Here is a 17,158-nt window from a genome sequence, read left to right as displayed (position 1 = left end):
TCTGAACCAACAGCAAAATTCCAGAACCTCTGCAACAACAGCATTGGCCTTCACCAGAGAACACAATTCAATTTCTGTCTGCAGAACAGTCTCAGGAGCTCTGAACCAACAGCAAGGTTCCAGGACCTCTGCAACAACAAGATTGTCCTTCACCAGTGGACGAATCTGGCAAAACAACATCAAAACAGACAGACAAAATACCAGCATAATAGCCATTTCTCCTCAGTCCTTGGTAGCTCTGGGTGGCAGCTCTCAAAAGTCCTGGGCAGTTCAAACTGGCCCTCAGCAATCCTCTCCATCTCTTCTCTCTGCCTCCATGATGCTGCTTCCAAAAAAATTCTTCCGCCTCTCTCTCTGCTTGTGGCTCTCTAGATTCACATCACCAGCTCCTCCCAATTCAGCCTTCTCTTTTCACATCAACAAGTCCATCCCACAAGTGGGATTCATAAGCTCTGGATTTTGACACAATCAATCTGAAAACCAAGCCAATGCAGGGGATCTTTAAATTCCATTACTATTACAGGAGGTGACTTTTTAATGGAGGAAGACAATATTTTTTTTTAAATCACTTAAAAGGTGAGAGGGAGAGAGTATTTGTACTGTGGCAAAATCTGGAGAATGAAACATGGTTGATCTGGACTCCTTTCAGGAGGAACTCACTAATGGGAAAAGGGATCCACAAGGGCAGAGGGGAAGGCCACTGAAACATGTTAGCAAAAGTCCAGAAATGATACACAAGTGACATTATTCTACAAATAATTGGAAATGTGATTCTGGAGGTTGGGATTGGGAGTCAGGGCAAAGCTGGAGCTATAGATAATGGAAATCATTTGTATATGTGATCACTGAAATTTGAGATTGAACAGGATTGTCAAAGTAGAGACAATGCAAAGAAAAATGATAGAGGGCCAAAGAAAGAATATAAGAGACTATCCCCCTTAAGTATTCAGTACAATGGCAAGAGACAAAAGATGTTTCAAGAGTCAAGGTAAGTGAATCTATTGAGAAGGTGTGGTCAACAGTGATAAAGATGTACAGTTAATCATTTTCTAATCTTTCATTACAAACAAATGAAACCAAGTCTGGTTAAATATAAGGAAGGCACTCTTGATCATATGCATTAAGAAACCTTTGAATTGGCTGGGTAATTAGATTCCTTAGTTAGTTCATAAGACATGATAGGAATCTGTCTTAGATTTATCATGATATTGGTAAGGAGGTAAATCAGAATCAAGGTCATACAATATTCAAGGCTCCATGTTCCAGGCTAGGGAAACTATAAAGCAGAATAAGATATGTTTATTGCTGTCAATGACCTTAAATCCAGAAATGAAAACATCCTTTATCCATTTAAACTATGTCAAGAAAACTTCTCTATTTCTATTTTGGAATGGGGGGGAATACAATATAAAACTGAAAGAATTAGAACAAAAATGAGATTTTTTTCACATTTGAAATCTCTTCAGCACGATGTCATTACATCCTCCTGTGGCAGTTAGCTTTTTAGAACTCTGTCCTAGGTAATTTGTGGCTTTCTGTGTACCCTTAAGCCTCCTACTTAATCCGTCAAGAAAATATTCCTCCCCCTCAGACACACATACTTTTGTTGATTTTTACCTCCCTCATGCCTGTTTAGCTCTACACTGCCCCTATTATGTGGCCTCCCTCAGGCTCGTAGAGCTTTTGCTCAGAGGGGATTTGACAAGATGAAGTGCATTTGAAAAAATGTGTAAAATATAGACCCCACACTCTCCTCCCTTAACCTAGGCTGCACTTCCAAAGCATCACCTGCCCCCAACACCAAATATACACATGGATTCAAAGAGGATTCTGAGCTGTCAATCAAATAGGTGAGGGTACACCACCTCAGAGCTAGTCAAAATAGAGCTTAAAGGTACCACTAACCCAAATTTGAAAGCATCATTAGTATGAGAAAAGCCTTTTCAAGTCAAATATTCAGGAGTGATATTTGTAGTTTGATCACTGTGTGGTCAAAACATTGACAACAAAGGTATGGTCATTTATAGCCAAATCATCCTCCACATCTGGAACAGAGTGATTAGCTGCAAATCATATAGCAGGCATTGGTATGAATGAAAGCTATCCAGTCAATTCCTTACTAATGAGGCTTCTTTGGCATTTGACTTCCAGGAGGAATTTGACCATTTGACTCAAAGTTTATGGAAGTAGCCAGTCATCAGGAATATGAAAGTGCTGATAGCAGTGGAAGAGAAAGTAATAGTTGACTACCAAATCTTGGTGACTGTGTGATCAATTAAAGATAAGAGAAAGGAAGTCAGATCAATGTTTGCTGAGGACTGAAGAGGTGAGCCTGAACCAATTGGGCTTAGAGGCAAAAGACGATCTTTAAACTGAACAGGGAGTAATGAGTCTCTCTGGGCATAGGATAAAAGGAAAATATGAACAGGCTTCTAGAGTATGGAGGAGAATGGAAATGATAATATCCAGAAAAGTGGTGAATGAGTTCTACAAGACAACATCCTTTCCAATTTAATGACTAGAGGTGATTATAAGGCTTAGGACCCTCAAATGTTTTGAGTAGGGGTTTATATTTTTTTTATCCCTACAGGAGGTCTGAGTTCCTAAAAGTGAATTCTTTAAAGGTGAACATTTGTATAACCACCCTTCCAACCCATTCTCCGACCCCTCATTACCTTGAGGTTCAGTGTAGTGTTTAACCAATTATGAAAGAAAAAAACATACTTTGACCTCCCATTCAGTGCATCTTTAATTCACAAACTGAATAAGAATCACAAGTCAAACAGCAAACTATTTCATCAAGGCAGATTAGCAAAGTAATTGTCAAGAAATTAAAAGACAACAGAATCTTCCTAAGTCTCTACAACACTATGTATAAAATTGACCTAAAATCTCTTAAAGAAGCCAGTAGGAAAAAAGCAATTTCTTGAGAAATTCACAAAGGAGTAATGAAATTATCAATCTTGGGTATGGGAGGATGGAGTAAGGGAAGGGTAAGTGCTTCTGTGTCTCTACTTCCCTTCATCATGTGTTTCTATGTATTTTCATAGTCACAGATCAATTTACATTTTCATACTTCATTTCCAGTACTCCATTGCATATCTCTACTTTCTGTCATTCTTTCAAAAGTACAATATTCTGAGGATCCAAGTTAGATCACCCAAGGATCACACTCCCTTTTTCTGCTGACCTTTACATCATTTCTTACAGACTCATACAGCTGCTTTACTTGCCAATCATCTAAGGATAGTTAGCGCAATGAGGATTAGTACAATACAGCAGGTTGACTTCCACCAATAGAACACTTTCCAGAAGTCCCAGGCAATCAATGGTGCTGTAATAGATTTTCTTCAGTCCTTTCATAGTCATTAGCATGGATTCAAATACATGAGACTTTTGGGTTAGGGTTATGGCATCAACATCCATATTCATCTTCTCTGGATATATACATATACATATACATATACATATATATATATATATATACATATATATATATATATATATATATATCCTAAAGTTATACTTAATGATTGTCATTACCCATCTCTGATTGTTAGCATCTAATTTAGTTGAACAAAATATGTCAGTGGGTTATTGTTCATCCATATTTGGAACTGAACTCCATACACGTAGCCTGGTACAGTCCATTGGCAGCTCACTGAAAAGCCAAGAACTATAATTTGTGGATGGCATAATGAATCTCATGGCCAGGGTGTTCTTTTATGACAAATGTATAACTTGGATATGTGGTCTCACACACTGAGCTTCTTCCCTGGATAATCCTTCCTTTCCTGCAGAGTCTCTAAAGTCAAGCTCGTCTATATCAATCCAGCCATGAGTAGAAGGGTATAGTATTCCTTGGATGCTCTCTGCCAGCTGTAAGTATTTGCATAGGGGACATGAATTATAATCATTTTTAAGTATTGCATACCAGCTGGTTGCCAGCCACACATTGGCGGTACACTGAATAGAGTGGAGCTGATCCTAATTAATACCTAAATTCCAGAAATATTTACTAGGTCTGGATATATCAGGACTATGATGTCCATCATTTATCCATGACTTTCCAAGTGAATCCAGATTCACTATGATGTAATCCACATGTGGGTAGTCCTTTTTCCTGAGTCCACATAGACCTTGCCCCTATAGAGGTAGCAAAAGGATATCTTGTAAGTGTTCTTCATAAAATGGCTAGAATATAATTATCACACGTGATCAATTGTCACAGCTTCATGGGGGCCTGTGGATTCAGAGAAAGGACTGAAAAAGGTTGTTGGGTCAAAGAGTTTCTGTGAGTCATGTATCCTTCATCCCTAATATTGCCTCAGTTTGCCATTGACAGACTAGTGAAATTCAGCTACTGTAAAAGCAAGACCAGATACTTGTCTCAAGTATACCCAGCATGTGTGTGTTCATTGTATCCATAACTGTAACAAAACTCAGCCCATACTCTGGCTATGATCTGTTGGTATGCTGCCCAAAGCAGGTTACCATGGCCTTTAGTTCTAAACCTTTTTAACTTTCCAAAAAGAATGATTCTGTCCACTTACCCAACTTCCAGTAGGCTTTGCCTGAAATTCTTCAGTGAGACCCAGTTGAATTAGCCCCTCATTTGGTTTCTGTGACCCAACCTGAGAGCATAACTTATGGTCCTGCAAGGCTGACTCCAGTTTCTTCCAGTCACTCCATCTATCACTTCTCATCACTATTTCCCTGACCAACTGTAAGGGTTATGGGATTTAAAGATCTTCCATGCCCCACTGGACTTGCTGATGTAGCAAGAAGGGGTGGAGCAAGAGGAAGCGGAAGCCAAAACTAGAGCTCCTGCGGTGGCTAGCAGTGGTGGCGATGGCGGCAGCAGCAGCAGAGGCAGCAGCAGTGGCAGGGCAAAGCCCTTTTTGAGTCAGCCAGAATTTCTGTTAAGGACTCCTGCTGAGGACTTCCAGGGGCCGGAGCTGCTGGGAGCGCGCTTCCTGGACGCTGGGTGGTTGCTGTGAGTGGGGAGAGGAGGACCTTTGCCTGAGGTAGCCTGTTCTGTTTTAAAGGCTTGAGAGTGTGGGTGCTTTCTACTTTATCTACCTGTGCCAATTTCATAACTACTCTGATGGCTTTCACTTTCTGGTTTTGGGACTCAGTCTTTTGGTATTTTAATAAATTTTCTAGCTTATTCCCCCATATGGCAAGCATGATGTATTTTGTGATGGATAATTATATCAGCATATCTGCAATTTCCATAGGCATTGTGAATATGGCATTGTTGATACACCAACCATCAATTCTATCTGGTGATGGGATTATCTTTGATGAACACATATTATTATCTGCAATTTATCATTTCATCCTGCACCATACCTATGATAACTGGGGTCAGTCTAGCATTGGAGTGCTCAAGCTTTTTTATCCCTATACACTTTGATTTTCAATAATTTTTTCTGCATCCCCATTTTCAACATGAAAATAAATTCTAGCACTTACCACACATATGCACATAGGAAATAATATAAAGAGATTAATTTCAATAAGATAATATATTTACAAAATATTCTCCATACTCCTTGACAAGTTTTTCACATCCTTTGAGAGGTCCTTATATAGGAAACCTGTTATTAAATGTTCCATGCTGTCCATAGGCACTTCCCTTTTCTTTTCTCTGTAGCAAACTTGCAACCATTGCACCTTCAAGGAGTATATGAAGTGAACGGCAGAATATCATAGGTTCTCCATTAGTTTCCTACATTGCTAGGTCCTTTGCTATCTCTACAGCACCACTATGGCAGGACTCAGAGGTATATTCATCTGTTTAAAGCAAGATATAAAGCAGGAATCAGTATCTTCCTCTCCCGGTGCACACTGATGCCCTGCTTAAAAATGTTGATGCTTTAGGTACTGAGTTTTTTGTAATAATACAGATTGTCTTACACTTTGGTACCTTTGATCAGGCCTTGCCACTTTTGGAGTTCTTCAGAAAAGGGCATACTTCCTCTCAGTGAGCCTTTTACATTGTCTGCAGTCCATCCTGCTCTCACCATAATTGAACATTAAATGTTTGCAACTTCTGTTCATGAGTAAAGAATTTAATAATTAATTTTCAAGTACTCTCTTGTCTATCAATATGTACACCTGAAATAGACCTCACAAACAGAATTTCAGTTTTGCCTAGTCAGATTTTTTTTTACTCTGAATATTAGATTCTATCCACTGTACCACCTAGATGTTTCTATTTCATCACAGGATCCATAGAATCACAATTGGTCATAATAACATTAATCAATGTTCTTAAGTCTCTCAAAGTTACTTTTCTTTACAGTGTTATTTTATAGATGGTTTGCTTGGTTCTGACCACTTCACTAAATGTCAGTTCATATAATTCTTCTCAGGTTTCTCTAAATCCATCTCTCTCCTCATTTCTCCCTTATGACAAAATATTAATCCATCACATTTATAAATCATGATTTGTGCAGCTATTCCTCAATTGATAGAAACTTCTTTAATTACCATTTTGTTGCTATGATAAAAATAGTTGCTATAAATACATTTACACGTGACTCCCTTTCTTTTTTATCTCTTTGATGTATAGGTCTAATATTGAGATAATTGGCTAAAAGACATGGTTTGTTGATTTTCAGGGCATAGTTCCAATTTACTTTCCAGAATAGTTGGATTGATTCATAGCTCCACCAACAATGCATTAGCAAGCCTATCTTTCTGCAAACCCTCCAACAATTATCGTTATCCATTAATGTCATCACCCAGTTGCAGACTGCCCTGAAAATCTGCCAGTACCAAAAAAGAAAATGTAATATGAACATATAACTACTAATAATTACAATTCATTTAACAATTTATGGTTTATAGGAAATTATCTATAATATAGCTTATGTCCTTTCATGATATATGCATATATATTTGTATAAAACCTCATTTAAGCCTTTCAGCAACATTGGAATATAGATGCTATTATTTTCATTCTTATTTTATAGATAAGGAAACTGAGACTCTGAATATTAGTGTTCTTTACAGAGTTAAACAGCTGTTAAGGGTCTGAAGTAGGACTTGTATTCAGTTTTGTTTTGTTTTCTAACCCCAAGTCCAACACTTTAACTTCTATGATAGAGTTTCTCAACTCAAATAACACAATTGGTACATTGGAAATTAATCAATGAAGAAAATGACTACATCTGGCAATTAAATAAGGGTTTTAAGGTTCGCAAGGGGTTCTATGTTACATCATCTGATTAGGAAAAGATAAAATATATGGATGAAGATAAGTGGGACCAAACCAAGGACTTCTTTTTCCTTACCTCTGTTTCCATGCTAACATTATGGAATATCAAACAGCAGGTACCAGAGGGATGATTTTTCTTTTCAAAGTCTGCTGGAAAGTTAATGAAGTAAGGAAGATATAATCATTCGGGTAAAGCAGGATGTAAAGCAGGCCAGGACCTGCACTAAAAATGCATAAAGTAATTTTACTGAAAGACAGAGACACTTGCCTGTGGCAGGTGCAGAAGGCAGGCAGTGCCCTGAGTGCCTGGGGAAAAGAAAAACCAGCAGAAAGTGTTGGGACACGTTCTAAGACTCCAAAGCTAGTCATTTTTTTGGAATACTTGTTCTATCTTTATTGTCTGCCTGTAAGATTATGGTTTGCAGTGGGGCGGGGGAGGGAGGGTGGGGAGAAAGATGAGTGGTTTGGTGAAGTCTCCAGTTCTAGAGGCTTTGGATGACACAAGGCCAGCAGAACTTGTGGTTTGTAGCTGAAAGAAACTCAGAGCCTGCTTTGAAGGGAACTGACAAGGGCCACGGTTGCAGGGGAAGTGGGGGTGTTTCACAGATGTCTGAGTGACATGAATCCTGATTGTGTTAACAAAATTCGACAACCTGGGACATCCTTGGTGGCTCATCGTCACTTTGAAGTCTTTACATCCTGTCACCTGTGTGATATGACCTTTTAAGACTTTGTTGTTTTGGGAGAAGTCACAAACAGAGCATTTGTTACCTTTCATCCAAACCTGAGTATCTTTTCTTCTACCTTCTATATATTTGTTTCACCAAAAGACTGGCACTAAATCTCCTATAGCTCCCAGCTCAGAGCACTGTGGGGTTCCAATACCATTTGGCTCCCTTGGTCCTCCTTCCTGTATGATATAGTCTCCCTGGTGTCTGGGACAAAGCTGAGAATTGCAGCCCTCTCTGATAACTGGCAATCATGAGCAGTTTGGCAAAGAATTGCCTTCTGTGAGGCCATGATAAAATGCCTTCTTCTCTGCAAGATGATTGTGTTTTGGGAGAGGCCCTGCAAAGATATATGTGCTCATCTATAAATATCAGGCCTTGGGCATTTTTTTTTCAAATGTAAGAGACTGAGAGATGTGCAGGTGGCTGCTTTGAAGCTGTAAAATTACAAAGGACAGAAGTAGGAATAAGTAAGGTGTCACCAAATGGTCTTATAGAGGTGTATATGTTGAAGTGGTGAAAAGATGGTAACAACAAGAGATAGGGCTAAATCATTAAAGGGATAGGAGTTACTTGTCATGGGGGGAGGGATACTAAAAGTGAAGGGCAAAGAAAGGGCTTGGTGGAGTCATGGAGCCCAGAGGAGTCCATTAAATAGCCCATGGAAAGAGGAGACAGGAGAAAGGCTCAATTTTCTAGGGCTTCAGACAGGGCATAGCAGTTGCACAGTTGAAAGAGGTAGCCATAATTTCTGTGTGGTTTCAAGCAGAAGCCAAAATTTTGGACCTGAAGCCCAAACAGGAAGGAAACCTAACTTGACCCAGGATTAAAGGGTGAAAAAGTAAAGAGTGAGGATAGGTGGCCCTCAGAAGAATATTTCATATTTTTAAATCGGTGGTGAGGCAATTGAGGGCATCTAAACCTGAGTTAAACTGTCTGAAAACCCCTAAAACTATGTTGATGATATTCTCTGAGCATATATAGTTTGTTTCTCCAAATTCCCTCATGTTTTATTGAAAGGTAGTTATCTAACAAAACCACATGTACGTGTTGGACTATAGTGAACCAAAGCAGAGGAGATACCATCCGAGAAAGTGAGAAGAACTAAAAGGTTGCCCTTTTAAGAGAAAAAATTTGTCCCACTTCTATCAATAATTTGCTGTGCAACTTGGGAGAATACCTTAACATTTGCAGTCTCATTTGCTTCATCCATAAAATGTGGTAACTAATACACAAAATTACTTACCTCATAAGGGAAAGAACCTTGCAAAATGAAAAGCACTGTATGTCAATTGTTATTAGTGAGCCTGTTTCTTGAGGGATTATACCAGATCATCTCAAGTAGGTTGGTTTTGGTGATTTAACTCCCTTAGCTCAGCACTGACTTGGGCACAGCTTCTGGGTTCAGTATGACCCACTTTGCACGTGACACAATTTGAGAGATGGTCCCGAGCTTGGTCCCCTAGGGAAGTTCAATGAATACACAGGTTTCAAAAACAGGAGGATGAAGAAGAAGCAGCACTCACTAACTTTTGCAGACACGAAACATTGGAACATTCCTTTTTACATCAAAGCCCTGGAGGACCTTTATATTAGAAGGAAATATTTAGGGTGGGGAGAAATATGAAGGAGAGTGGAGAGAAAGAAAATTTAGTGAAGAGAAAGAGAAATGATTCTTTTTCAGGTGATCAGAGTTCCTGCCCTCCGCTGCTTCCCTAATTTGCCTCCCTCCCTCTGCCCCCTCCCCTTCCTTGGCCTCCCAATCCAGCTAAGGCATGCAGGCATCTGCTCTAACCACATGCCTTGTCAGGACGTGTTCCTTCTCACTGAAGAATGCAAAAATGTCAAACCCCTTAAAAATGCTGAAAGGGGAGCCCTGTTTTCTGGGGTGTTAATAGTCACAGGCAAAATCAGAATTGGGCACAATCAACATTTCTGGGTCTCAAGGATACAGGAAGAAAGTTATCCTTTCTTTTTCTTTTCTTTCCTTCCTTTCCTTTTTTTAAGTATGGCACTAAAACCGTGCTCCCAAAAGGTAGGAAATTCATGAGAGTAGAAATGCATTATTTCACAGCCACAGGTAGAACAGGTGCAGCAGAGACAGTGCAGCCCCTCCCCCCTCCTCAGCCAGGCCAGGTGCTACACTACCTGACTAGCCAGACCACCTCCCAAAAGGAAAGGAAAGGCAGTCTTTGGGCCTAGCCTTTGCTAAGACCATGGGTCCTGTTCACTAAGGCTGTGTCTACACAAAAGCAAATGTATTTTGTTGTTTGCTCTCCAATCTACCTTTTCTTGGCCTCTGTCCTCAGTGTCAACATCACCCAGATCAGACAGGAAGTCTGTCACACAATTGTGTGGGCATGTTGGTCTCCAGGGCCAAACAGGCTGTGGGGGCATCCTCTAGCCAAAAGGCCCAAGAATAGGGATTTCAGCAGCTTTTAAGAGCCTAAATGGAAAACAGAGATTTATTTTTTCTCAATATGAGAGAAGTTAAAAGATAGAAGACGGAGGTGGACTGCAGCAGTTTGGAATAACCAAAATAGGTCTAGATTTGGAATCAAAAGACTAGGGTTTTAATCCTACCTCAATCACTATTTGAATGAGCTTGAGCAAGTCTTCTAACTTTTTGGGACCTCAGTTTCCTCATTTGTAAAATGAAAGGGTTGGACAAGATAGCCTTAACATCCATTCAGCACTAACTCTATGAACCTGAAAAGATCCTACACTAAGGGAAAAAAATCTGACTTCATTTTCCCTGTCCCTGCATCACTCCAATCTTTCTTGTTTTTGTATGGTAAGTCCTCTCAGCTACCTGCCTTCTTTCTTTTGGTCCCTTCCTCCAAGATCTCCACATTTTCTGGACAGTCATTTCCCTCCCCTCCTGCACTACCCTATTCAAAGCTCACTCCAATTCACCTTCACAAATATTATGATACAAGGCACTTTAGGAACTGTAAAAGATGCAAGAATGTGTAAGGTATACTCTCTGCCCTCAAAGAGTTTACAATGTAACAGGAGAAATAAGATTACAGAAAACTATATGCTATGTAAGTATACACACCACAAGACAGACCGTGCCAAGTGTCCAGCGAATGACAGGGCTCAGGGCCTCTGGGGTCCCTGGGGTCCAGATTGGTGAGATTTTTTCCTATCGATCCAACTTATACCTGCTATAGAATCTTCAAACCATCTGCATAATTCTTCCTCTGTTACCTCCCACTTTCCATCTCTAACTCAAGAACAATAATCAAACCAACAGTATGATTCCTGGACAAGAATTTGTCTATGGTGCTGCTCATCATCCCTGTGGCTTCACATGCCAAAATCCCCCTCTCTGATCACTACCATTTCCCTGTATTTGTTGTCTTCCAGTATGCAAACATAATCTTATTTAGAGCAGGGACTGCCTGGCTTTTTGCATTTGTATCCCCACAGTAAGTGCTTTTTTCATTCAGTCATTAATTGATTCAAGAGATCATTCCTTCCATTCAGGGGCCACATTTGTCTTTAACCACATGGGAGTGTGAAAAGAAGGGAAAAATGTTGTGGAGTATCTGGAAGTCATAAGATTGTGATGAGGTGTCTTTATAGAAACAACCAATTTCATCAGTGAGTGTAGGGTCCTGGAAATCTCCTAAAGATCCTGGGCTATATTTCTTTTTTATTTTTGCTATAGGATTTTTTTCCCCCAGCAAGAAGCCTTTCTGGGCTAGCCTCTCCTAGCTCTCCAATTGCCCCTAGCATGTACACAAATGATTAGTTATGTAAATATTAGTGTGTATTGAGTATATTTTAATTTCAGTCTTTCTTGCCTTTCCCCTATGACTCTCAGATCGTCAAAATCAGGGACCATAACCCTGGTAACCTCTCCAACCCCAACCCCCAGAACTTAGGAAGTGTTCATTCAATAAATGCTGCTGACTGACTGCCTGCCTGGCTGACTGAGGGACTGACTCAATCCCTGAAAAGGATTGAAATTCCTCCAAGGATTAGCAGTCATAAATGGGCATGCCTTGTAATAGCCAAGGCAGGTGCAAGTTGAGCTACCCATGAGTAACTGATTAAAGAAGATACATCATCCCCATTATACGATAAACCAACAGCTTCCCTGGCAAATATACTTAGCTAAGACCCAACTGGCTAGCTTCCATAATATGCTTAACTTGGGCCAAACCAGTTCCACTGTTGGGCAAGAACCACCCACAGCCATACCCAGGGGTCTTTTTCCTTAAGAATAGAGTGCCATACAAACAACATATAGGAGACAACTGTCTCAAAAATCACTTCTTATAGAGCTACCAAGTCACCACTTGAATATGAAAGTTTTAGGTGATTTTCCTCCATGGTGTGACTTTGACCCCTAATGGACCCATATAGCTACCCTTTGTGCCTTTCTTCATCTCCACTTTGCCCCAAATGTGAAGCTCCCTAACTTGTAAGCCTCTCCAGTGGTGAACATCAGTTTGAGTGGGCAACAATGCAGTTGTCATTTGATTCTCTCCCGTTTTTTTTTTCCTACCACCTTTACTCTCCTTGCAGAAGGCCCAATGGGGGTAAATGATGTGGTGTATACATACAATGATCCTGGAAAGCTAGAAGTAGTCGAGAGTGAAGGCTGCTAGCTGGAGCTGTGGATAGATCCTGGGGGCAGGAGTTAGGAAGATCTGAGTTCAAATCCAACCTCAGATACTTACTACCTGTGTGACCCTGGGCAAATCATTTATTTCTATTTTGCCTCAGCTTCCTTATCTGTAAAATGAACTACAGAAGGAAATGGAAAACCATTATAGTATCTCTGCCAAGAAAAACCTAAATGGGATCACAAAGAGTTGGGCATGACTAAAAAAATGAGTCTCAAGGTTACAGGACACAAGTGCAACACAGATTATGAACCAGACCTTCAGGCAGAGACTGCCTTCAGAAATAATACCTGCTAGCTGATCTGTGGATGAAGACTAGCTGTCATGAAGGCAGCATACTGAAGGCTTTCTATGATGGCAAGAAAAGTGAAATTTGTACTTGTGATATCTCTATGTCTAGTACAGAATTGCAAATATAGAGCTGGGAAGCGCTTTTTGAGATCTAGTCCAACCATATGGCTTCATCGGTGAGGAAAACAGGGGCCCAGAGATTGTATGTGATTTGCCCAGGGTCATACTTGGAGCAAGAAGAAGGCTGGAATTAAAAATCAGATCCTCTGACTCCAGATGCAATATTATTTGTATCACATAATGCAAAGGGAGCAGGGGAAGCCTCTTCCTAAGAGGCTTGCAAAGTACTGTGCATGCATCACCTCTCTAAGTTCTATTGTTATCCAAGTTTTACAAATGAGGAATTTGGGGTTTAGTAAGGTCAAATGACTTGTCCTGGGTAACACTAATAAGACTCTAATAAGATTCTAATAAAAATCTTAGGCAAGATGAATAAATGCTAGCTATAGCTAGGACTGAAAATTAAATTCAGGCAATTTGGCTGAGTAAATGGAGAGTCACCTGTTATACTTATTTTCTTGTATGATTCCTCTAAGGAGAAAGGAATTTCTATGCAAAATCTAAGATAAGGGAATATCTGCCCAGGAAAAAAATAGTTGTCAGCTAACTATAAAACATATATGATAAAATCATATGTGTTTCTCTACCCCCTCCTTTAAGGAATAAAACTCGAAGTCAAAAAAATTTAAAGAGACTATAGGAAGGAATAGAGAAAGAGTTGGAGAGAGAATAGCAGAGAGAAATAAATGCATTTTAATATTAAGTTCAATTAATTTTAATTAAACATAGATGTTGCATTTCTTACACTGACTCTCCAGGTGCTAGTGAAAGGCAAACAAGTAAACATTAATTTCATTTCTCTTCACCCAGGAATTTCCAGACTTAAAGTTTTCTGCCTTCTCTCAAAGGAAGTTAGAAGAAGGAAGAAAATGGTTGGAAAAGTTGGACCCAGTCCAATCAGCAGATACCTACTAAAGTAGGGAAGGAATTGCAGGGTATTATCGAAAAGCCTCTAGCTATTATTTTTGAAAGCTCACACATGCCAAGAGAAAGCACTAAGATATGAAGAAGGGGAAAGATGGTTCCTATCTTTAAGACAAGGAGGAAGAAGAGCCAACCTGGTTGGTATTGATCAATCAGCAAATTCTGATCCTTTCCAATGAGGCACCATACTGCTTGTGAGCCACTTGTGAATTCACTTAACCCTGCCCAAGATGCTGAGAATGAATTAGCAATACTTTGGGAAAAGAAAATCATAACCATTTAATTATGATTTAAGGATGAGCCATGTAAGAGAAGAATAATAGTTATGGTCCTTGTGGACTTCATTAAGCTTCTTTAAAAAAAATCAGCCTGACAAAATATCTTTTTGACTAGCTAAATCTTGGCCCTATGACATCAACTGGAAGTTTTTGAGTGACATAGGTTGGAATTGTCTTCATTGAAGGATTGGTGGTTCTGAGAGGAAAAGATAAAATCATTCAAAGTTCTGAAGTGCTGAAATGGAAAGCAGCCAGTGCTTATGTCTTCATGTGATCTTGCAATCATATGCAATCATTGTATATACACACCACATCATTTTTCCCCCATTGGGTCTCCTGCAAGGAAAGTAAAAGTGGTAGGGGTGTGGCTAGGTGGTGCAGTGAGTAGAGCACTGGCCCTGGAGTTAGGAGGACCTGAGTTCAAATTCAGACTCAGAAACTTAACACTTACTCGCTGTGTGACCTTGGGCAAGTCACTTAACCCCAACTGCCCTGCCCTCCCCCCACCAAAAAGAAAAAAAAAGGTGGTAGGGAAATAAAATAGAGGGGAGAGAATCAAATTACAGCTGCATTGTTGCCCACTCAAATTGATGTTCACCAATTCACCAATGGAGGTGTTTACAAGGTAAGCCTCATTTTCTGTTCCCCATCCCTGCTTCAAGACTATCCTTAGACAAGTGACAGTGAATTTGTGAATTCAGTAAGTATAATTAAGAAACTCAAGTAGATGCCCAAAGGAGACTCATCTTTTGGCAGAAGAAAAGGAGTCTAAGGTCTTTTATGTAAAGTAGGTGGTCTTGAGGTTGATACTAACCTGTGTATGTCTCTGTCTCTGTCTCTCTCTCACTGTCTCTCTATCTTTCTTTCTGTCTCTCTCTCCTTTCTATTTCCTCACACACACACACATAAAAGGAGTGAATTTGGTGTGTATTGTGAAATAATCTAGTCAGATGTAAGGAAGAGAATTCTTAGGTTAAATACTGTCAAATGATATTAAATTACTATCACTACAAATCTTAAAATAATATAAACACAAAACATTAGAGATCGTCTAGCCCAGTAGTATCAAACTCAAATAGAAATGGAGGTTACCAATGTATACCTAGGGATCCCTGTGCATTTTAAAATATAACAATATCTATGTTTTATTGTAAGTTTATTTTATTTCTGTTAAATATTTTCCCATTACATTTTAATCTGTTTTGGGTCTCACCTGGGAGTTGGTGCATGGTTCTATGAATTTAATATCTCTGGTCTATTCCATTCCCTGTATTTTATAGAAAAAGAAAGGCCAGAGAGGTTAAATTATTTGCCTGAAGTCACACAGAGAATAAAGCCAGCCTTTTACTCAAATTCAGGGCTTCTGACACAATTAACAGTGTGCTTTTTACATCATAGTGCTTTTTCTGACCTGCTCATAGGCAAGGAGAATTGTAAGAAGGAAAATATGTAAGAATTTGGGTACTTTCAGATAATGATAATAATAATCAATAATAATGATGATACTTTGTACTTGTGTAGTACTTTAAGATTTGCAAAGATTTTATCTGTGTTGTCAAATAAGATATCTCACAACTCTAGGAGGTAGAAGCAGATAAAGAAACTGAGGCCGGGAGAGGTTAAATGGCTATGCAAAACTTCAAAGTCTGGCGTCAAGGTACTGAATTAGCAAACATAGGTCTGAGTCTGGGCTCTGATGCTTACACACTCTGTGACCTTTTACAAATTGCTTAAACTTTCTGATCCTCAGTACACTCATCCATAAAGTTTAGATAAAACCCCTGCCTGCCTAGGTCACAGGATTGTTTGAGAATTAAATGAGACAACACATGTGAAAGTATTTGGAAGATTTCTTTAGAATGTAAAGCACTACATAAAGTTTAATTATTATCATTATCATTAACTAATAATAACTGAACTTGAGCAAGTGACTTCTGTGTGTGTACTCAAAGCGTATGTGTCTATGCTTGTATATGATGCATCAACTATGTTAATTTTTTGGGGGGCGGCAAAGTGAAAACGGCAAAACAAAAATGGAATTCTAGTGCAGCTGAAATTGTAAGAGGTGCTAGAAATCTCATCATCAGGATGTCATTACACCTCCATGCAATAATTAGCTCCTTTTGATCTGTAAACATCTCTGTCCTAGGTAATTTGTGGCTTTCTGTGTACCTTTTGCCTCCTGCCCTAATCAGTCAAGAAAATATTCCTCCCCCTCAGACACACATACTGTTGTTGATTTTTACCTCCCTCATGACTGTTTAGTTCTACACTGCCCCTATTATGTGGCCTTCCTGAGGCTCACAGAGCTCTCCCTCATATAAGGGGGCTTGTCAAGATGAAGTACATTTGAAAAAAATGTGTAAAATATAGACCCCACATTCTCCTCCCTTAACCTGGGCTGCACTTTCAGAACATCACCTGCCCCCATCACCACATGACACAGGGGGATTGATGAAGATTCTGAGCTGTCAGTCAAGTGGGTGAAAGATACACCACCTCAGAGCTAGTCAAAACAGAGCTCAAAGCTACTACCAAGTCATGACTGAAAGTCCCCTTAACTGTGATAAAAAGGCACTTTTTAAGTTCTGTCTTTGGGCACTTTATAGAGGTTCAGTCACTGCTGTGGGCAGAATGTTGACAGTGAGTACAAGGTCATTTATAATCACACTGTCCTCAATATCCAAGGAAAAGTGATTAGCAGTAAATCACAGAGCAGGTATCAGTATGAATGAATACCATCTAATCAATTACTTACCGATGAGTCTCATAAGAAGATAATAATTCCTGCAATGAAAAAGTCACCAAAAAGTCAGTGAATGTGATTTAATACAGTTTCAAGTGTCAATGAGTATTTGAAAGGAGCAATTTGGGAAACCAAATTGTCTCTTTTCCCATCATTTCTGCTGTATCTTTTCCCAGCCATCCTCTTTCCATAGCTACCTCACA

General features: G+C 39.5%; 1 long non-coding RNA gene across 1 annotated transcript in view; it reads right to left on the bottom strand.

Moving 5' to 3' along the window:
* The window catches only part of LOC138170523 (uncharacterized), an 8,294-nt gene extending 748 nt beyond the window's left edge, over positions 1 to 7,546 (bottom strand). The window contains exons 1-2 of the long non-coding RNA XR_011170647.1: positions 7,305 to 7,546; positions 28 to 473 (exon numbers count right to left, since the gene is read on the bottom strand). This is a non-coding gene — a long non-coding RNA (uncharacterized lncRNA). The remainder of the gene's footprint in view (positions 1 to 27; positions 474 to 7,304) is intronic.
* Positions 7,547 to 17,158: the final 9,612 nt, after the last annotated feature.

This window comes from Petaurus breviceps, unplaced genomic scaffold, assembly GCF_028583685.1.
Source record: "Petaurus breviceps papuanus isolate PSGF00001 unplaced genomic scaffold, PetGlider_PUasm1.0 38, whole genome shotgun sequence".
In the NCBI taxonomy this organism is placed as follows: Eukaryota; Metazoa; Chordata; class Mammalia; order Diprotodontia; family Petauridae; genus Petaurus; species Petaurus breviceps.
This window is presented reverse-complemented; position numbering and strand designations above follow the sequence as displayed.